The sequence below is a fragment of the Phalangium opilio genome, unplaced genomic scaffold, assembly GCF_054372755.1.
Source record: "Phalangium opilio isolate 3A_F unplaced genomic scaffold, DU_Popi_V2 ptg000090l_1, whole genome shotgun sequence".
Classification (NCBI taxonomy): domain Eukaryota; kingdom Metazoa; phylum Arthropoda; class Arachnida; order Opiliones; family Phalangiidae; genus Phalangium; species Phalangium opilio.
This window is the reverse complement of record NW_028324195.1, coordinates 4,818,519-4,838,427: the sequence shown is the minus strand read 5'-3', so window position 1 is coordinate 4,838,427 and position 19,909 is coordinate 4,818,519. Positions and strand designations below refer to the sequence as shown.

Below are 19,909 nucleotides of genomic sequence, written 5' to 3'. Positions count from 1 at the left end.
CATACGAGGATCAGAGCTGAAATCTGACGCCTTAGACCACTCGGACATCCCGACACGCTTTTAAATGTTTTCCTTGAAAATGAAGCTATAGTACAACACCAAAATACCTCTCGTATCTCTATGCCACATAAAGCCACTCACTTGTTGTCCTACTAGAGAAGCCTTTCCTGAGTATGAGATACAAATTATTAAAATTAAAAAAATCGTTGTCAGAAGTGGGGTTCGAACCCACGCCCTCATACGAGGACAGAGCTTAAATCTGACGCCGTAGACCACTCGGCCATCCTGACACGCTTTTAAATGTTTTCCTTGAAAATGAAGCTATAGTACAACACCAAAATACCGCTCGTATATCTATGCTTCATAAAGCCACTCACTTGTTGCCATACTAGAGAAGCCCTTTCTGAGTATGAGATACAAGTTATTAAAATGAAACAAAACGGTTTCAGAAGTGGGGTTCGAACCCACGCCCTCATACGAGGATCAGAGCTTAAATCTGACGCCTTAGACCACTCGACCATCCTGACACGCTTTTTAATGTTTTCCTTGAAAATGAAGCTATAGTACAACACGAAAATACCTCTCGTATCTCTATGCCACATAAAGCCACTCACTTGTTGCCATTCTAGAGAAGCCTTTCCTGAGTATGAGATACAAGTTATTAAAATGAAACAAATCGTTGTCAGAAGTGGGGTTCGAACCCACGTCCTCATACGAGGATCAGAGCTTAAATCTGACGCCTTAGACCACTCGGCCGACCTGACACGATTTTAAACGTTTTCCTTGAAAATGAAGCTATAGTACAACACCAAAATACCTCTCGTATCTCTATGCCACATAAAGCCACTCACTTGTTGCCATCCTAGAGAAGCCTTTTCTGAGTATGAGATACAAGTTATTAAAATGAAACAAATCGTTGTCAGAAGTGGGGTTCGAAACCACGTCCTCATACGAGGATCAGAGCTTAAATCTGACGCCTTAGACGACTCGACCATCCTGACACGCTTTGAAACGTTTTCCTTGAAAATGAAGCTATAGTACAACACCAAAATACCTCTCGTATATCTATGCTTCATAAAGCCACTCACTTGTTGCCATACTAGAGAAGCCTTTCCTGAGTATGAGATAAAAATTATTAAAATGAAACAAATCGTTGTCAGAAGTGGTGTTCGAAACCACGCCCTCATACGAGGATCAGAGCTTAAATCCGACGCCTTAGACCACTCGGACATCCTGACACGCTTTTAAATGTTTTCCTTGAAAATGAAGCTATAGTACAACACCAAAATACCTCTCGTATCTCTATGCCACATAAAGCCACTCACTTGTTGTCCTACTAGAGAAGCCTTTCCTGAGTATGAGATACAAATTATTAAAATGAAACAAATCGTTGTCAGAAGTGGTGTTCGAAACCACGCCCTCATACGAGGATCAGAGCTTAAATCTGACGCCTTAGACCACTCGACCATCCTGACACACTTTTAAATGTTTTCCTTGAAAATGAAGCTATAGTACAACACCAAAATACCTCTCGTATCTCTATGCCACATAAAGCCACTCACTTGTTGCCATACTAGAGAAGCCCTTTCTGAGTATGAGATACAAGTTATTAAAATGAAACAAAACGGTTTCAGAAGTGGGGTTCGAACCCACGCCCTCATACGAGGATCAGAGCTTAAATCTGACGCCTTAGACCACTCGACAATCCTGACACGCTTTTAAATGTTTTCCTTGAAAACGAAGCTATAGTACAACACGAAAATACCTCTCGTATCTCTATGCCACATAAAGTCACTCACTTGTTGTCCTACTAGAGAAGCCCTTTCTGAGTATGAGATACAAGTTATTAAAATGAAACAAATCGTTGTCAGAAGTGGGGTTCGAACCCACGCCCTCATACGAGGATCAGTGCTTAAATCTGACGCCTTAGACCACTCGGCCATCCTGACACGATTTTAAACGTTTTCCTTGAAAATGAAGCTATAGTACAACACCAAAATACCGCTCGTATATCTATGCTTCATAAAGCCACTCACTTGTTGCCCTACTAGAGAAGCCTTTCCTGAGTATGAGATACAAATTATTAAAATGAAACAAATCGTTATCAGAAGTGGTGTTCGAAACCACGCCCTCATACGAGGATCAGAGCTTAAATCTCACGCCTTAGACCACTCGACCATCCTGACACGCTTTTAAATGTTTTCCTTGAAAACGAAGCTATAGTACAACACGAAAATACCTCTCGTATCTCTATGCCACATAAAGTCACTCACTTGTTGTCCTACTAGAGAAGCCCTTTCTGAGTATGAGATACAAGTTATTAAAATGAAACAAAACGGTTTCAGAAGTGGGGTTCGAACCCACGCCCTCATACGAGGATCAGAGCTTAAATCTGACGCCTTAGACCACTCGATCATCCTGACACGCTTTTAAACGTTTTCCTTGAAAATGAAGCTATAGTACAACACCAAAATACCTCTCGTATCTCTATGCCACATAAAGCCACTCACTTGTTGTCCTACTAGAGAAGCCTTTCCTTAGTATGAGATACAAGTTATTAAAATGAAACAAATCGTTGTCAGAAGTGGGGTTCGAACCCGCGCCCTCATACGAGGATCAGAGCTTAAATCTGACGCCTTAGACCACTCGGCCATCCTGACACGAGTTTAAACGTTTTCCTTGAAAATGAAGCTATAGTACAACACCAAAATACCTCTCGTATCTCTATGCCACATAAAGCCACTCACTTGTTGCCATTCTAGAGAAGCCTTTTCTGAGTATGAGATACAAGTTATTAAAATGAAACAAATCGTTGTCAGAAGTGGGGTTCGAACCCACGCCCTCATACGAGGATCAGAGCTTAAATCTGACGCCTTAGACCACTCGGCCATTCTGACACGCCTGTAAACGTTTTCCTTGAAACTGAAGCTATAGTACAACACCAAAATACCTCCCGTATCTCTATGCCACATAAAGCCACTCACTTGTTGCCCTACTAGAGAAGCCTTTCCTGAGTATGAGATACAAGTTATTAAAATGAAACAAATCGTTGTCAGAAGTGGGGTTCGAAACCACGCCCTCATACGAGGATCAGAGCTGAAATCTGACGCCTTAGACCACTCGGACATCCCGACACGCTTTTAAATGTTTTCCTTGAAAATGAAGCTATAGTACAACACCAAAATACCTCTCGTATCTCTATGCCACATAAAGCCACTCACTTGTTGTCCTACTAGAGAAGCCTTTCCTGAGTATGAGATACAAATTATTAAAATTAAAAAAATCGTTGTCAGAAGTGGGGTTCGAACCCACGCCCTCATACGAGGACAGAGCTTAAATCTGACGCCGTAGACCACTCGGCCATCCTGACACGCTTTTAAACGTTTTCCTTGAAAATGAAGCTATAGTACAACACCAAAATACCTCTCGTATCTCTATGCCACATAAAGCCAATCACTTATTGTCCTAGGGTGCGATTCACCTGCACAGTGATAATTTTTTTATATCACGCGTTATGATTTTTCAGCGTTACGCTCGTAACGCAAACCTCATAACGCACATTTTAAATATCACTCTGAAATGCGATTCAACGACATTTGCGCTATCTAGCGGGGATAACTTAAAGCGTTAACAAAGAAAATCATTTTTGGCGCCAAAAATTTGAATTTTGTCGTCTGCTCGCGAAAATTTCAACAATATTGACGGAATAACCACATTTAAAAATACCAACAATGCCTAGAAAACGTGGGAAAAAGGTTTATGAAGTGCAACTGAATATGTTGCTAAGATTTAGGAAAGAAAATAAAAACGTAGTAATAGGAACTTTTAAATTCTCGAAAATTAATTATGATTAAAGATGGAATCAGCTAGTCGCAACGCGAGTGGCTAAAGGTGCGCCTCTTTTTAGTGTAAAAAGGAACTAAAATAGCAATATTGTGGAAAGTGTTGCAATAAATGAGCTAATTAGCATTAATTTGGAAAAAGTAGCCACATTAAAGGGTAAAAACTTATCCATAAAGGGGAAATTTATTCAGTTGATAAAACTTGAACAAAAACAAACGCACATTTAGCCGCTTATGCCGCAACGAAACTGCGCCACGAAGGTAGTGCAGCAGTGGAAAGAAAGTAAACTATTAACCAATACCATAAGTTCATAAGATATGTTCTATAAGTTTGTCACTGGTTACTGAAAGCTTGTCATGAAGTGACGTAGGGGAAACGTCATGGATTCTCGTAAAGCGACGCCTGGTGAAGGGCTGTCAAAGGCTTAATACAGACTAAAAAGGAAGATGGACTGCTAAACTGCGTGTAGTCAATTCTCACGTTGTTCTCGAACTACCTCTCAGTATAGCATTAAGAAGTATAGGCAGTGTCATACTTATGGAGCATATCTTATAAACTTATGCCAAAACAAACAAACTTTCAAGGACACGCCTCCATGCTGTACAATATTCCTCACGCCACGTGACACCACTAGTGGCATCCCAAGCTCACTGCGTGTGAGAGGCTAGCCAACTCTAGCGGTGTCTCTGGCGTGAGGGTAATTATCCAGTATGGAGGCTTGTCCCTGGTAGTTTGTTTCCCTGCATGTAATATGCGCATCGGAATTCTTATTCAGTACTATAATAAATAGCTTCTTATAATAAAATAGCAACGTATTAAATCGATTATAAGTATTGAACTTACACTTCAATAAAGGCAGAAAACAAATGCTTACTTTACTATCGTTTGAAATAATTGTGGGCCTTGGCTCAGGAAGACTCTCGCAGAGCCTCAATTAAACTATAGTCAGTGGTAAGCTAACCGAAAAAGCATTCGAAAATAGTTTTTTTGGGCAGTTCAAACGCTTGGGTATCATCTCTAAAAACTCTTTCTCTATTTATATATGTTCTTTCCTCAATTTAATCAGCGCCCAATAATTGAACAAGCATCACGGAGAGCAGCCATTTTGAATTTTTGCGGGGAAAATATTGGGAAAACTTCTTATAACGTTCGTGATAAACCTATAACGCCAGCAAACGGATGGCGATACGGTATCCCCGACATTTGGCGTTATGATAACGCGTGATATCGTAACGCCGACACGTGAATCGCATTTTTTAAAATTTAACGCAAAGTGATATCATAACGCAAGTTTTCTTGCGTTAAAGCCATAACGCATGCCTGCTGAATCGCACCCTACTAGAGAAGCCTTTCCTGAGTATGAGATACAAGTTATGAAAGTGAAACAAATCGTTGTCACAAGTGGGGTTCGAAACCACGCCCTCATACGAGGATCAGAGCTTAAATCTTACGCCTTAGACCACTCGGCCATTCTGACACGCCTTTAAAGGTTTTCCTTGAAACTGAAGCTATAGTACAACACCAAAATACCTCCCGTATCTCTATGCCACATAAAGCCACTCACTTGTTGCCATACTAGAAAAGCCTTTCCTGAGTATGAGATACAAATTATTAAAATGAAACAAATCGTTGTCAGAAGTGGTGTTCGAAACCACGCCCTCATACGAGGATCAGAGCTTAAATCTGACGCCTTAGACCACTCGGACATCCTGACACGCTTTTAAATGTTTTCCTTGAAAATGAAGCTATAGTACAACACCAAAATACCGCTCGTATATCTATGCTTCATAAAGCCACTCACTTGTTGCCCTACTAGAGAAGCCTTTCCTGAGTATGAGATACAAGTTATTAAAATGAAACAAATCGTTGTCAGAAGTGGGGTTCGAACCCACGCCCTCATACGAGGATCAGAGCTTAAATCTGACGCCTTAGACCACTCGGCCATCCTGACACGATTTTAAACGTTTTCCTTGAAAATCAAGCTATAGTACAACACCAAAATACCTCTCGTATCTCTATGCCACATAAAGCCACTCACTTGTTGCCATTCTAGAGAAGCCTTTTCTGAGTATGAGATACAAGTTATTAAAATGAAACAAATGGTTGTCAGAAGTGGGGTTCGAACCCACGCCCTCATACGAGGATCAGAGCTTAAATCTGACGCCGTAGACCACTCGGCCATCCTGACACGCTTTTAAACGTTTTCCTTGAAAATGAAGCTATAGTACAACACCAAAATACCTCTCGTATCTCTATGCCACATAAAGCCACTCACTTGTTGTCCTACTAGAGAAGCCTTTCCTAAGTATGAGATACAAGTTATGAAAGTGAAACAAATCGTTGTGACAAGTGGGGTTCGAACCCACGCCATCATACGAGGATCAGAGCTTAAATCTGACGCCTTAGACCACTCGGCCATTCTGACACGCTTTTAAATGTTTTCCTTGAAAATGAAGCTGTAGTACAACACCAAAATACCGCTCGTATATCTATGCTTCATAAAGCCACTCACTTGTTGCCATACTAGAGAAGCCATTTCTGAGTATGAGATACAAGTTATTAAAATGAAACAAAACGGTTTCAGAAGTGGGGTTCGAACCCACGCCCTCATACGAGGATCAGAGCTTAAATCTGACGCCTTAGACCACTCGGCCATCCTGACACGATTTTAAACGTTTTCCTTGAAAATGAAGCTATAGTACAACACCAAAATACCTCTCGTATCTCTATGCCACATAAAGCCACTCATTTGTTGTCCTACTAGAGAAGCCTTTCCTAAGTATGAGATACAAGTTATGAAAGTGAAACAAATCGTTGTGACAAGTGGGGTTCGAACCCACGCCATCATACGAGGATCTGAGCTTAAATCTTACGCCTTAGACCACTCGGCCATTCTGACACGCTTTTAAATGTTTTCCTTGAAAATGAAGCTGTAGTACAACACCAAAATACCGCTCGTATATCTATGCTTCATAAAGCCACTCACTTGTTGCCATACAAGAGAAGCCTTTTCTGAGTATGAGATACAAGTTATTAAAATGAAACAAAACGGTTTCAGAAGTGGGGTTCAAACCCACGCCCTCAAACGAGGATCAGAGCTTAAATCTGACGCCTTAGACCACTCGACCATCCTGACACGCTTTTAAATGTTTTCCTTGAAAGTGAAGCTATAGTACAACACCAAAATACCTCTCGTATCTCTATGCCACATAAAGCCACTCACTTGTTGCCATTCTAGAGAAGCCTTTTCTGAGTATGAGATACAAGTTATTAAAATGAAACAAATGGTTGTCAGAAGTGGGGTTCGAACCCACGCCCTCATACGAGGATCAGAGCTTAAATCTGACGCCGTAGACCACTCGGCCATCCTGACACGCTTCTAAACGTTTTCCTTGAAAATGAAGCTATAGTACAACACCAAAATACCTCTCGCATCTCTATGCCACATAAAGCCACTCACTTTTTGTCCTACTAGAGAAGCCTTTCCTGAGTATGAGATACAAGTTATGAAAGTGAAACAAATCGTGGTCACAAGTGGGGTTCGAACCCACGCCCTCATACGAGGATCAGAGCTTAAATCTTACGCCTTAGACCACTCGGCCATTCTGACACGCCTGTAAACGTTTTCCTTGAAACTGAAGCTATAGTACAACACCAAAATACCTCCCGTATCTCTATGCCACATAAAGCCACTCACTTGTTGCCATACTAGAAAAGCCTTTCCTGAGTATGAGATACAAATTATTAAAATGAAACAAATCGTTGTCAGAAGTGGTGTTCGAAACCACGCCCTCATACGAGGATCAGAGCTTAAATCTGACGCCTTAGACCACTCGGACATCCTGACACGCTTTTAAATGTTTTCCTTGAAAATGAAGCTATAGTACAACACCAAAATACCGCTCGTATATCTATGCTTCATAAAGCCACTCACTTGTTGCCCTACTAGAGGAGCCTTTCCTGAGTATGAGATACAAGTTATTAAAATGAAACAAATCGTTGTCAGAAGTGGGGTTCGAACCCACGCCCTCATACGAGGAGCAGAGCTTCAATCTGACGCCTTAGACCACTCGGACATCCTGACACGCTTTTAAATGTTTTCCTTGAAAATGAAGCTATAGTACAACACCAAAATACCGCTCGTATATCTATGCTTCATAAAGCCACTCACTTGTTGCCCTACTAGAGAAGCCTTTCCTGAGTATGAGATACAAGTTATTAAAATGAAACAAATCGTTGTCAGAAGTGGGGTTCGAACCCACGCCCTCATACGAGGATCAGAGCTTAAATCTGACGCCTTAGACCACTCGGCCATCCTGACACGATTTTAAACGTTTTCCTTGAAAGTGAAGCTATAGTACAACACCAAAATACCTCTCGTATCTCTATGCCACATAAAGCCACTCACTTGTTGCCATTCTAGAGAAGCCTTTTCTGAGTATGAGATACAAGTTATTAAAATGAAACAAATGGTTGTCAGAAGTGGGGTTCGAACCCACGCCCTCATACGAGGATCAGAGCTTAAATCTGACGCCGTAGACCACTCGGCCATCCTGACACGCTTTTAAACGTTTTCCTTGAAAATGAAGCTATAGTACAACACCAAAATACCTCTCGTATCTCTATGCCACATAAAGCCACTCACTTGTTGTCCTACTAGAGAAGCCTTTCCTAAGTATGAGATACAAGTTATGAAAGTGAAACAAATCGTTGTGACAAGTGGGGTTCGAACCCACGCCATCATACGAGGATCAGAGCTTAAATCTGACGCCTTAGACCACTCGGCCATTCTGACACGCTTTTAAATGTTTTCCTTGAAAATGAAGCTGTAGTACAACACCAAAATACCGCTCGTATATCTATGCTTCATAAAGCCACTCACTTGTTGCCATACTAGAGAAGCCTTTTCTGAGTATGAGATACAAGTTATTAAAATGAAACAAAACGGTTTCAGAAGTGGGGTTCGAACCCACGCCCTCATACGAGGATCAGAGCTTAAATCTGACGCCTTAGACCACTCGGCCATCCTGACACGATTTTAAACGTTTTCCTTGAAAATGAAGCTATAGTACAACACCAAAATACCTCTCGTATCTCTATGCCACATAAAGCCACTCATTTGTTGTCCTACTAGAGAAGCCTTTCCTAAGTATGAGATACAAGTTATGAAAGTGAAACAAATCGTTGTGACAAGTGGGGTTCGAACCCACGCCATCATACGAGGATCTGAGCTTAAATCTTACGCCTTAGACCACTCGGCCATTCTGACACGCTTTTAAATGTTTTCCTTGAAAATGAAGCTGTAGTACAACACCAAAATACCGCTCGTATATCTATGCTTCATAAAGCCACTCACTTGTTGCCATACTAGAGAAGCCTTTTCTGAGTATGAGATACAAGTTATTAAAATGAAACAAAACGGTTTCAGAAGTGGGGTTCAAACCCACGCCCTCAAACGAGGATCAGAGCTTAAATCTGACGCCTTAGACCACTCGACCATCCTGACACGCTTTTAAATGTTTTCCTTGAAAGTGAAGCTATAGTACAACACCAAAATACCTCTCGTATCTCTATGCCACATAAAGCCACTCACTTGTTGCCATTCTAGAGAAGCCTTTTCTGAGTATGAGATACAAGTTATTAAAATGAAACAAATGGTTGTCAGAAGTGGGGTTCGAACCCACGCCCTCATACGAGGATCAGAGCTTAAATCTGACGCCGTAGACCACTCGGCCATCCTGACACGCTTCTAAACGTTTTCCTTGAAAATGAAGCTATAGTACAACACCAAAATACCTCTCGCATCTCTATGCCACATAAAGCCACTCACTTTTTGTCCTACTAGAGAAGCCTTTCCTGAGTATGAGATACAAGTTATGAAAGTGAAACAAATCGTGGTCACAAGTGGGGTTCGAACCCACGCCCTCATACGAGGATCAGAGCTTAAATCTTACGCCTTAGACCACTCGGCCATTCTGACACGCCTGTAAACGTTTTCCTTGAAACTGAAGCTATAGTACAACACCAAAATACCTCCCGTATCTCTATGCCACATAAAGCCACTCACTTGTTGCCATACTAGAAAAGCCTTTCCTGAGTATGAGATACAAATTATTAAAATGAAACAAATCGTTGTCAGAAGTGGTGTTCGAAACCACGCCCTCATACGAGGATCAGAGCTTAAATCTGACGCCTTAGACCACTCGGACATCCTGACACGCTTTTAAATGTTTTCCTTGAAAATGAAGCTATAGTACAACACCAAAATACCGCTCGTATATCTATGCTTCATAAAGCCACTCACTTGTTGCCCTACTAGAGGAGCCTTTCCTGAGTATGAGATACAAGTTATTAAAATGAAACAAATCGTTGTCAGAAGTGGGGTTCGAACCCACGCCCTCATACGAGGAGCAGAGCTTCAATCTGACGCCTTAGACCACTCGGACATCCTGACACGCTTTTAAATGTTTTCCTTGAAAATGAAGCTATAGTACAACACCAAAATACCGCTCGTATATCTATGCTTCATAAAGCCACTCACTTGTTGCCCTACTAGAGAAGCCTTTCCTGAGTATGAGATACAAGTTATTAAAATGAAACAAATCGTTGTCAGAAGTGGGGTTCGAACCCGCGCCCTCATACGAGGATCAGAGCTTAAATCTGACGCCTTAGACCACTCGGCCATCCTGACACGATTTTAAACGTTTTCCTTGAAAGTGAAGCTATAGTACAACACCAAAATACCTCTCGTATCTCTATGCCACATAAAGCCACTCACTTGTTGCCATTCTAGAGAAGCCTTTTCTGAGTATGAGATACAAGTTATTAAAATGAAACAAATGGTTGTCAGAAGTGGGGTTCGAACCCACGCCCTCATACGAGGATCAGAGCTTAAATCTGACGCCGTAGACCACTCGGCCATCCTGACACGCTTTTAAACGTTTTCCTTGAAAATGAAGCTATAGTACAACACCAAAATACCTCTCGTATCTCTATGCCACATAAAGCCACTCACTTGTTGTCCTACTAGAGAAGCCTTTCCTAAGTATGAGATACAAGTTATGAAAGTGAAACAAATCGTTGTGACAAGTGGGGTTCGAACCCACGCCATCATACGAGGATCAGAGCTTAAATCTGACGCCTTAGACCACTCGGCCATTCTGACACGCTTTTAAATGTTTTCCTTGAAAATGAAGCTGTAGTACAACACCAAAATACCGCTCGTATATCTATGCTTCATAAAGCCACTCACTTGTTGCCATACTAGAGAAGCCTTTTCTGAGTATGAGATACAAGTTATTAAAATGAAACAAAACGGTTTCAGAAGTGGGGTTCGAACCCACGCCCTCATACGAGGATCAGAGCTTAAATCTGACGCCTTAGACCACTCGGCCATCCTGACACGATTTTAAACGTTTTCCTTGAAAATGAAGCTATAGTACAACACCAAAATACCTCTCGTATCTCTATGCCACATAAAGCCACTCATTTGTTGTCCTACTAGAGAAGCCTTTCCTAAGTATGAGATACAAGTTATGAAAGTGAAACAAATCGTTGTGACAAGTGGGGTTCGAACCCACGCCATCATACGAGGATCTGAGCTTAAATCTTACGCCTTAGACCACTCGGCCATTCTGACACGCTTTTAAATGTTTTCCTTGAAAATGAAGCTGTAGTACAACACCAAAATACCGCTCGTATATCTATGCTTCATAAAGCCACTCACTTGTTGCCATACTAGAGAAGCCTTTTCTGAGTATGAGATACAAGTTATTAAAATGAAACAAAACGGTTTCAGAAGTGGGGTTCAAACCCACGCCCTCAAACGAGGATCAGAGCTTAAATCTGACGCCTTAGACCACTCGACCATCCTGACACGCTTTTAAATGTTTTCCTTGAAAGTGAAGCTATAGTACAACACCAAAATACCTCTCGTATCTCTATGCCACATAAAGCCACTCACTTGTTGCCATTCTAGAGAAGCCTTTTCTGAGTATGAGATACAAGTTATTAAAATGAAACAAATGGTTGTCAGAAGTGGGGTTCGAACCCACGCCCTCATACGAGGATCAGAGCTTAAATCTGACGCCGTAGACCACTCGGCCATCCTGACACGCTTCTAAACGTTTTCCTTGAAAATGAAGCTATAGTACAACACCAAAATACCTCTCGCATCTCTATGCCACATAAAGCCACTCACTTTTTGTCCTACTAGAGAAGCCTTTCCTGAGTATGAGATACAAGTTATGAAAGTGAAACAAATCGTGGTCACAAGTGGGGTTCGAACCCACGCCCTCATACGAGGATCAGAGCTTAAATCTTACGCCTTAGACCACTCGGCCATTCTGACACGCCTGTAAACGTTTTCCTTGAAACTGAAGCTATAGTACAACACCAAAATACCTCCCGTATCTCTATGCCACATAAAGCCACTCACTTGTTGCCATACTAGAAAAGCCTTTCCTGAGTATGAGATACAAATTATTAAAATGAAACAAATCGTTGTCAGAAGTGGTGTTCGAAACCACGCCCTCATACGAGGATCAGAGCTTAAATCTGACGCCTTAGACCACTCGGACATCCTGACACGCTTTTAAATGTTTTCCTTGAAAATGAAGCTATAGTACAACACCAAAATACCGCTCGTATATCTATGCTTCATAAAGCCACTCACTTGTTGCCCTACTAGAGGAGCCTTTCCTGAGTATGAGATACAAGTTATTAAAATGAAACAAATCGTTGTCAGAAGTGGGGTTCGAACCCACGCCCTCATACGAGGAGCAGAGCTTCAATCTGACGCCTTAGACCACTCGGACATCCTGACACGCTTTTAAATGTTTTCCTTGAAAATGAAGCTATAGTACAACACCAAAATACCGCTCGTATATCTATGCTTCATAAAGCCACTCACTTGTTGCCCTACTAGAGAAGCCTTTCCTGAGTATGAGATACAAGTTATTAAAATGAAACAAATCGTTGTCAGAAGTGGGGTTCGAACCCACGCCCTCATACGAGGATCAGAGCTTAAATCTGACGCCTTAGACCACTCGGCCATCCTGACACGATTTTAAACGTTTTCCTTGAAAGTGAAGCTATAGTACAACACCAAAATACCTCTCGTATCTCTATGCCACATAAAGCCACTCACTTGTTGCCATTCTAGAGAAGCCTTTTCTGAGTATGAGATACAAGTTATTAAAATGAAGCAAATGGTTGTCAGAAGTGGGGTTCGAACCCACGCCCTCATACGAGGATCAGAGCTTAAATCTGACGCCGTAGACCACTCGGCCATCCTGACACGCTTTTAAACGTTTTCCTTGAAAATGAAGCTATAGTACAACACCAAAATACCTCTCGTATCTCTATGCCACATAAAGCCACTCACTTGTTGTCCTACTAGAGAAGCCTTTCCTGAGTATGAGATACAAGTTATGAAAGTGAAACAAATCGTTGTCACAAGTGGGGTTCGAACCCACGCCCTCATACGAGGATCAGAGCTTAAATCTTACGCCTTAGACCACTCGGCCATTCTGACACGCCTGTAAACGTTTTCCTTGAAACTGAAGCTATAGTACAACACCAAAATACCTCCCGTATCTCTATGCCACATAAAGCCACTCACTTGTTGCCATACTAGAAAAGCCTTTCCTGAGTATGAGATACAAATTATTAAAATGAAACAAATCGTTGTCAGAAGTGGTGTTCGAAACCACGCCCTCATACGAGGATCAGAGCTTAAATCTGACGCCTTAGACCACTCGGACATCCTGACACGCTTTTAAATGTTTTCCTTGAAAATGAAGCTATAGTACAACACCAAAATACCGCTCGTATATCTATGCTTCATAAAGCCACTCACTTGTTGCCCTACTAGAGGAGCCTTTCCTGAGTATGAGATACAAGTTATTAAAATGAAACAAATCGTTGTCAGAAGTGGGGTTCGAACCCACGCCCTCATACGAGGATCAGAGCTTAAATCTGACGCCTTAGACCACTCGGCCATCCTGACACGATTTTAAACGTTTTCCTTGAAAATGAAGCTATAGTACAACACCAAAATACCTCTCGTATATCTATGCTTCATAAAGCCACTCACTTATTGTCCTACTAGAGAAGCCTTTTCTGAGTATGAGATACAAGTTATTAAAATGAAACAAATCGTTGTCAGAAGTGGGGTTCGAACCCACGCCCTCATACGAGGATCAGAGCTTAAATCTGACGCCTTAGACCACTCGGCCATCCTGACACGATTTTAAACGTTTTCCTTGAAAATCAAGCTATAGTACAACACCAAAATACCTCTCGTATCTCTATGCCACATAAAGCCACTCACTTGTTGCCATTCTAGAGAAGCCTTTTCTGAGTATGAGATACAAGTTATTAAAATGAAACAAATGGTTGTCAGAAGTGGGGTTCGAACCCACGCCCTCATACGAGGATCAGAGCTTAAATCTGACGCCGTAGACCACTCGGCCATCCTGACACGCTTTTTAACGTTTTCCTTGAAAATGAAGCTATAGTACAACACCAAAATACCTCTCGTATCTCTATGCCACATAAAGCCACTCACTTGTTGTCCTACTAGAGAAGCCTTTCCTGAGTATGAGATACAAGTTATGAAAGTGAAACAAATCGTTGTCACAAGTGGGGTTCGAACCCACGCCCTCATACGAGGATCAGAGCTTAAATCTGACGCCTTAGACCACTCGGACATCCCGACACGCTTTTAAATGTTTTCCTTGAAAATGAAGCTATAGTACAACACCAAAATACCGCTCGTATATCTATGCTTCATAAAGCCACTCACTTGTTGCCCTACTAGAGGAGCCTTTCCTGAGTATGAGATACAAGTTATTAAAATGAAACAAATCGTTGTCAGAAGTGGGGTTCGAACCCACGCCCTCATACGAGGATCAGAGCTTAAATCTGACGCCTTAGACCACTCGACCATCCTGACACGATTTTAAACGTTTTCCTTGAAAATGAAGCTATAGTACAACACCAAAATACCTCTCGTATATCTATGCTTCATAAAGCCACTCACTTGTTGTCCTACTAGAGAAGCCTTTCCTAAGTATGAGATACAAGTTATGAAAGTGAAACAAATCGTTGTGACAAGTGGGGTTCGAACCCACGCCATCATACGAGGATCAGAGCTTAAATCTTACGCCTTAGACCACTCGGCCATTCTGACACGCTTTTAAATGTTTTCCTTGAAAATGAAGCTGTAGTACAACACCAAAATACCGCTCGTATATCTATGCTTCATAAAGCCACTCACTTGTTGCCATACTAGAGAAGCCTTTTCTGAGTATGAGATACAAGTTATTAAAATGAAACAAAACGGTTTCAGAAGTGGGGTTCGAACCCACGCCCTCATACGAGGATCAGAGCTTAAATCTGACGCCTTAGACCACTCGGCCATCCTGACACGATTTTAAACGTTTTCCTTGAAAATGAAGCTATAGTACAACACCAAAATACCTCTCGTATCTCTATGCCACATAAAGCCACTCACTTGTTGTCCTACTAGAGAAGCCTTTCCTAAGTATGAGATACAAGTTATGAAAGTGAAACAAATCGTTGTGACAAGTGGGGTTCGAACCCACGCCATCATACGAGGATCAGAGCTTAAATCTTACGCCTTAGACCACTCGGCCATTCTGACACGCTTTTAAATGTTTTCCTTGAAAATGAAGCTGTAGTACAACACCAAAATACCGCTCGTATATCTATGCTTCATAAAGCCACTCACTTGTTGCCATACTAGAGAAGCCTTTTCTGAGTATGAGATACAAGTTATTAAAATGAAACAAAACGGTTTCAGAAGTGGGGTTCAAACCCACGCCCTCATACGAGGATCAGAGCTTAAATCTGACGCCTTAGACCACTCGACCATCCTGACACGCTTTTAAATGTTTTCCTTGAAAATGAAGCTATAGTACAACACCAAAATACCGCTCGTATATCTATGCTTCATAAAGCCACTCACTTGTTGCCCTACTAGAGGAGCCTTTCCTGAGTATGAGATACAAGTTATTAAAATGAAACAAATCGTTGTCAGAAATGGGGTTCGAACCCACGCCCTCATACGAGGATCAGAGGTTAAATCTGAAGCCTTAGACCACTCGGCCATCCTGCCACGATTTTAAACGTTTTCCTTGAAAATGAAGCTATAGTACAACACCAAAATACCTCTCGTATCTCTATGCCACATAAAGCCACTCACTTGTTGTCCTACTAGAGAAGCCTTTCCTGAGTATGAGATACAAGTTATGAAAGTGAAACAAATCGTTGTCACAAGTGGGGTTCGAACCCACGCCCTCATACGAGGATCAGAGCTTAAATCTTACGCCTTAGACCACTCGGCCATTCTGACACGCCTGTAAACGTTTTCCTTGAAACTGAAGCTATAGTACAACACCAAAATACCTCCCGTATCTCTATGCCACATAAAGCCACTCACTTGTTGCCATACTAGAAAAGCCTTTCCTGAGTATGAGATACAAATTATTAAAATGAAACAAATCGTTTTCAGAAGTGGTGTTCGAAACCACGCCCTCATACGAGGATCAGAGCTTAAATCTGACGCCTTAGACCACTCGGACATCCCGACACGCTTTTAAATGTTTTCCTTGAAAATGAAGCTATAGTACAACACCAAAATACCGCTCGTATATCTATGCTTCATAAAGCCACTCACTTGTTGCCCTACTAGAGGAGCCTTTCCTGAGTATGAGATACAAGTTATTAAAATGAAACAAATCGTTGTCAGAAGTGGGGTTCGAACCCACGTCCTCATACGAGGATCAGAGCTTAAATCTGACGCCTTAGACCACTCGGCCATCCTGACACGATTTTAAACGTTTTCCTTGAAAATGAAGCTATAGTACAACACCAAAATACCTCTCGTATATCTATGCTTCATAAAGCCACTCACTTGTTGTCCTACTAGAGAAGCCTTTCCTAAGTATGAGATACAAGTTATGAAAGTGAAACAAATCGTTGTGACAAGTGGGGTTCGAACCCACGCCATCATACGAGGATCAGAGCTTAAATCTTACGCCTTAGACCACTCGGCCATTCTGACACGCTTTTAAATGTTTTCCTTGAAAATGAAGCTGTAGTACAACACCAAAATACCGCTCGTATATCTATGCTTCATAAAGCCACTCACTTGTTGCCATACTAGAGAAGCCTTTTCTGAGTATGAGATACAAGTTATTAAAATGAAACAAAACGGTTTCAGAAGTGGGGTTCGAACCCACGCCCTCATACGAGGATCAGAGCTTAAATCTGACGCCTTAGACCACTCGGCCATCCTGACACGATTTTAAACGTTTTCCTTGAAAATGAAGCTATAGTACAACACCAAAATACCTCTCGTATCTCTATGCCACATAAAGCCACTCACTTGTTGTCCTACTAGAGAAGCCTTTCCTAAGTATGAGATACAAGTTATGAAAGTGAAACAAATCGTTGTGACAAGTGGGGTTCGAACCCACGCCATCATACGAGGATCAGAGCTTAAATCTTACGCCTTAGACCACTCGGCCATTCTGACACGCTTTTAAATGTTTTCCTTGAAAATGAAGCTGTAGTACAACACCAAAATACCGCTCGTATATCTATGCTTCATAAAGCCACTCACTTGTTGCCATACTAGAGAAGCCTTTTCTGAGTATGAGATACAAGTTATTAAAATGAAACAAAACGGTTTCAGAAGTGGGGTTCAAACCCACGCCCTCATACGAGGATCAGAGCTTAAATCTGACGCCTTAGACCACTCGACCATCCTGACACGCTTTTAAATGTTTTCCTTGAAAATGAAGCTATAGTACAACACCAAAATACCGCTCGTATATCTATGCTTCATAAAGCCACTCACTTGTTGCCCTACTAGAGGAGCCTTTCCTGAGTATGAGATACAAGTTATTAAAATGAAACAAATCGTTGTCAGAAATGGGGTTCGAACCCACGCCCTCATACGAGGATCAGAGGTTAAATCTGAAGCCTTAGACCACTCGGCCATCCTGCCACGATTTTAAACGTTTTCCTTGAAAATGAAGCTATAGTACAAAACCAAAATACCTCTCGTATCTCTATGCCACATAAAGCCACTCACTTGTTGCCATTCTAGAGAAGCCTTTTCTGAGTATGAGATACAAGTTATTAAAATGAAACAAATCGTTGTCAGAAGTGGGGTTCGAACCCACGCCCTCATACGAGGAGCAGAGCTTCAATCTGACGCCTTAGACCACTCGGACATCCTGACACGCTTTTAAATGTTTTCCGTGAAAATGAAGCTATAGTACAACACCAAAATACCGCTCGTATATCTATGCTTCATAAAGCCACTCACTTGTTGCCCTAGTAGAGGAGCCTTTCCTGAGTATGAGATACAAGTTATTAAAATGAAACAAATCGTTGTCAGAAATGGGGTTCGAACCCACGCCCTCATACGAGGATCAGAGCTTAAATCTGACGCCTTAGACCACTCGGCCATCCTGACACGATTTTAAACGTTTTCCTTGAATATGAAGCTATAGTACAACACCAAAATACCTCTCGTATCTCTATGCCACATAAAGCCACTCACTTGTTGTCCTACTAGAGAAGCCTTTCCTGAGTATGAGATACAAGTTATGAAAGTGAAACAAATCGTTGTCACAAGTGGGGTTCGAACCCACGCCCTCATACGAGGATCAGAGCTTAAATCTTACGCCATAGACCACTCGGCCATTCTGACACGCTTTTAAACGTTTTCCTTGAAAATGAAGCTATAGTACAACACCAAAATACCTCCCGTATCTCTATGCCACATAAAGCCACTCACTTGTTGCCATTCTAGAGAAGCCTTTTCTGAGTATGAGATACAAGTTATTAAAATGAAACAAATGGTTGTCAGAAGTGGGGTTCGAACCCACGCCCTCATACGAGGATCAGAGCTTAAATCTGACGCCGTAGACCACTCGGCCATCCTGACACGCTTTTTAACGTTTTCCTTGAAAATGAAGCTATAGTACAACACCAAAATACCTCTCGTATCTCTATGCCACATAAAGCCACTCACTTGTTGTCCTACTAGAGAAGCCTTTCCTGAGTATGAGATACAAGTTATGAAAGTGAAACAAATCGTTGTCACAAGTGGGGTTCGAACCCACGCCCTCATACGAGGATCAGAGCTTAAATCTGACGCCTTAGACCACTCGGACATCCCGACACGCTTTTAAATGTTTTCCTTGAAAATGAAGCTATAGTACAACACCAAAATACCGCTCGTATATCTATGCTTCATAAAGCCACTCACTTGTTGCCCTACTAGAGGAGCCTTTCCTGAGTATGAGATACAAGTTATTAAAATGAAACAAATCGTTGTCAGAAGTGGGGTTCGAACCCACGCCCTCATACGAGGATCAGAGCTTAAATCTGACGCCTTAGACCACTCGACCATCCTGACACGATTTTAAACGTTTTCCTTGAAAATGAAGCTATAGTACAACACCAAAATACCTCTCGTATATCTATGCTTCATAAAGCCACTCACTTGTTGTCCTACTAGAGAAGCCTTTCCTAAGTATGAGATACAAGTTATGAAAGTGAAACAAATCGTTGTGACAAGTGGGGTTCGAACCCACGCCATCATACGAGGATCAGAGCTTAAATCTTACGCCTTAGACCACTCGGCCATTCTGACACGCTTTTAAATGTTTTCCTTGAAAATGAAGCTGTAGTACAACACCAAAATACCGCTCGTATATCTATGCTTCATAAAGCCACTCACTTGTTGCCATACTAGAGAAGCCTTTTCTGAGTATGAGATACAAGTTATTAAAATGAAACAAAACGGTTTCAGAAGTGGGGTTCGAACCCACGCCCTCATACGAGGATCAGAGCTTAAATCTGACGCCTTAGACCACTCGGCCATCCTGACACGATTTTAAACGTTTTCCTTGAAAATGAAGCTATAGTACAACACCAAAATACCTCTCGTATCTCTATGCCACATAAAGCCACTCACTTGTTGTCCTACTAGAGAAGCCTTTCCTAAGTATGAGATACAAGT

The 19,909-nt window shown here is 41.7% G+C and overlaps 27 non-coding genes across 27 annotated transcripts; all 27 read right to left on the bottom strand.

Annotated features, from left to right (window-relative positions):
* Positions 1-2,576: 2,576 nt before the first annotated feature.
* On the bottom strand, positions 2,577-2,660 carry TRNAL-UAA (transfer RNA leucine (anticodon UAA)). The gene has a single exon. It is a non-coding gene; the product is annotated as a tRNA-Leu (tRNA).
* Positions 2,661-2,813: 153 nt separating this feature from the next.
* Positions 2,814-2,897, bottom strand: TRNAL-UAA (transfer RNA leucine (anticodon UAA)). The gene has a single exon. It is a non-coding gene; the product is annotated as a tRNA-Leu (tRNA).
* A 2,813-nt stretch (positions 2,898-5,710) lies between these two features.
* TRNAL-UAA (transfer RNA leucine (anticodon UAA)) lies at positions 5,711-5,794 on the bottom strand. The gene has a single exon. It is a non-coding gene; the product is annotated as a tRNA-Leu (tRNA).
* Positions 5,795-5,947: 153 nt separating this feature from the next.
* TRNAL-UAA (transfer RNA leucine (anticodon UAA)) lies at positions 5,948-6,031 on the bottom strand. The gene has a single exon. It is a non-coding gene; the product is annotated as a tRNA-Leu (tRNA).
* Positions 6,032-6,421: 390 nt separating this feature from the next.
* Positions 6,422-6,505, bottom strand: TRNAL-UAA (transfer RNA leucine (anticodon UAA)). The gene has a single exon. It is a non-coding gene; the product is annotated as a tRNA-Leu (tRNA).
* A 627-nt stretch (positions 6,506-7,132) lies between these two features.
* TRNAL-UAA (transfer RNA leucine (anticodon UAA)) lies at positions 7,133-7,216 on the bottom strand. The gene has a single exon. It is a non-coding gene; the product is annotated as a tRNA-Leu (tRNA).
* An 864-nt stretch (positions 7,217-8,080) lies between these two features.
* TRNAL-UAA (transfer RNA leucine (anticodon UAA)) lies at positions 8,081-8,164 on the bottom strand. The gene has a single exon. It is a non-coding gene; the product is annotated as a tRNA-Leu (tRNA).
* A 153-nt stretch (positions 8,165-8,317) lies between these two features.
* Positions 8,318-8,401, bottom strand: TRNAL-UAA (transfer RNA leucine (anticodon UAA)). The gene has a single exon. It is a non-coding gene; the product is annotated as a tRNA-Leu (tRNA).
* A 390-nt stretch (positions 8,402-8,791) lies between these two features.
* TRNAL-UAA (transfer RNA leucine (anticodon UAA)) lies at positions 8,792-8,875 on the bottom strand. Its single transcript has one exon. It is a non-coding gene; the product is annotated as a tRNA-Leu (tRNA).
* A 627-nt stretch (positions 8,876-9,502) lies between these two features.
* TRNAL-UAA (transfer RNA leucine (anticodon UAA)) lies at positions 9,503-9,586 on the bottom strand. The gene has a single exon. It is a non-coding gene; the product is annotated as a tRNA-Leu (tRNA).
* Positions 9,587-10,450: 864 nt separating this feature from the next.
* TRNAL-UAA (transfer RNA leucine (anticodon UAA)) lies at positions 10,451-10,534 on the bottom strand. The gene has a single exon. It is a non-coding gene; the product is annotated as a tRNA-Leu (tRNA).
* Positions 10,535-10,687: 153 nt separating this feature from the next.
* On the bottom strand, positions 10,688-10,771 carry TRNAL-UAA (transfer RNA leucine (anticodon UAA)). Its single transcript has one exon. It is a non-coding gene; the product is annotated as a tRNA-Leu (tRNA).
* A 390-nt stretch (positions 10,772-11,161) lies between these two features.
* On the bottom strand, positions 11,162-11,245 carry TRNAL-UAA (transfer RNA leucine (anticodon UAA)). Its single transcript has one exon. It is a non-coding gene; the product is annotated as a tRNA-Leu (tRNA).
* Positions 11,246-11,872: 627 nt separating this feature from the next.
* Positions 11,873-11,956, bottom strand: TRNAL-UAA (transfer RNA leucine (anticodon UAA)). The gene has a single exon. It is a non-coding gene; the product is annotated as a tRNA-Leu (tRNA).
* An 864-nt stretch (positions 11,957-12,820) lies between these two features.
* TRNAL-UAA (transfer RNA leucine (anticodon UAA)) lies at positions 12,821-12,904 on the bottom strand. The gene has a single exon. It is a non-coding gene; the product is annotated as a tRNA-Leu (tRNA).
* Positions 12,905-13,057: 153 nt separating this feature from the next.
* Positions 13,058-13,141, bottom strand: TRNAL-UAA (transfer RNA leucine (anticodon UAA)). Its single transcript has one exon. It is a non-coding gene; the product is annotated as a tRNA-Leu (tRNA).
* Positions 13,142-13,768: 627 nt separating this feature from the next.
* On the bottom strand, positions 13,769-13,852 carry TRNAL-UAA (transfer RNA leucine (anticodon UAA)). The gene has a single exon. It is a non-coding gene; the product is annotated as a tRNA-Leu (tRNA).
* A 153-nt stretch (positions 13,853-14,005) lies between these two features.
* TRNAL-UAA (transfer RNA leucine (anticodon UAA)) lies at positions 14,006-14,089 on the bottom strand. The gene has a single exon. It is a non-coding gene; the product is annotated as a tRNA-Leu (tRNA).
* A 153-nt stretch (positions 14,090-14,242) lies between these two features.
* Positions 14,243-14,326, bottom strand: TRNAL-UAA (transfer RNA leucine (anticodon UAA)). Its single transcript has one exon. It is a non-coding gene; the product is annotated as a tRNA-Leu (tRNA).
* A 390-nt stretch (positions 14,327-14,716) lies between these two features.
* Positions 14,717-14,800, bottom strand: TRNAL-UAA (transfer RNA leucine (anticodon UAA)). Its single transcript has one exon. It is a non-coding gene; the product is annotated as a tRNA-Leu (tRNA).
* Positions 14,801-15,190: 390 nt separating this feature from the next.
* TRNAL-UAA (transfer RNA leucine (anticodon UAA)) lies at positions 15,191-15,274 on the bottom strand. The gene has a single exon. It is a non-coding gene; the product is annotated as a tRNA-Leu (tRNA).
* Positions 15,275-16,612: 1,338 nt separating this feature from the next.
* Positions 16,613-16,696, bottom strand: TRNAL-UAA (transfer RNA leucine (anticodon UAA)). Its single transcript has one exon. It is a non-coding gene; the product is annotated as a tRNA-Leu (tRNA).
* A 390-nt stretch (positions 16,697-17,086) lies between these two features.
* Positions 17,087-17,170, bottom strand: TRNAL-UAA (transfer RNA leucine (anticodon UAA)). Its single transcript has one exon. It is a non-coding gene; the product is annotated as a tRNA-Leu (tRNA).
* A 1,101-nt stretch (positions 17,171-18,271) lies between these two features.
* On the bottom strand, positions 18,272-18,355 carry TRNAL-UAA (transfer RNA leucine (anticodon UAA)). The gene has a single exon. It is a non-coding gene; the product is annotated as a tRNA-Leu (tRNA).
* A 390-nt stretch (positions 18,356-18,745) lies between these two features.
* Positions 18,746-18,829, bottom strand: TRNAL-UAA (transfer RNA leucine (anticodon UAA)). The gene has a single exon. It is a non-coding gene; the product is annotated as a tRNA-Leu (tRNA).
* A 390-nt stretch (positions 18,830-19,219) lies between these two features.
* Positions 19,220-19,303, bottom strand: TRNAL-UAA (transfer RNA leucine (anticodon UAA)). Its single transcript has one exon. It is a non-coding gene; the product is annotated as a tRNA-Leu (tRNA).
* A 390-nt stretch (positions 19,304-19,693) lies between these two features.
* TRNAL-UAA (transfer RNA leucine (anticodon UAA)) lies at positions 19,694-19,777 on the bottom strand. The gene has a single exon. It is a non-coding gene; the product is annotated as a tRNA-Leu (tRNA).
* Between the last annotated feature and the right edge of the window lie 132 nt (positions 19,778-19,909).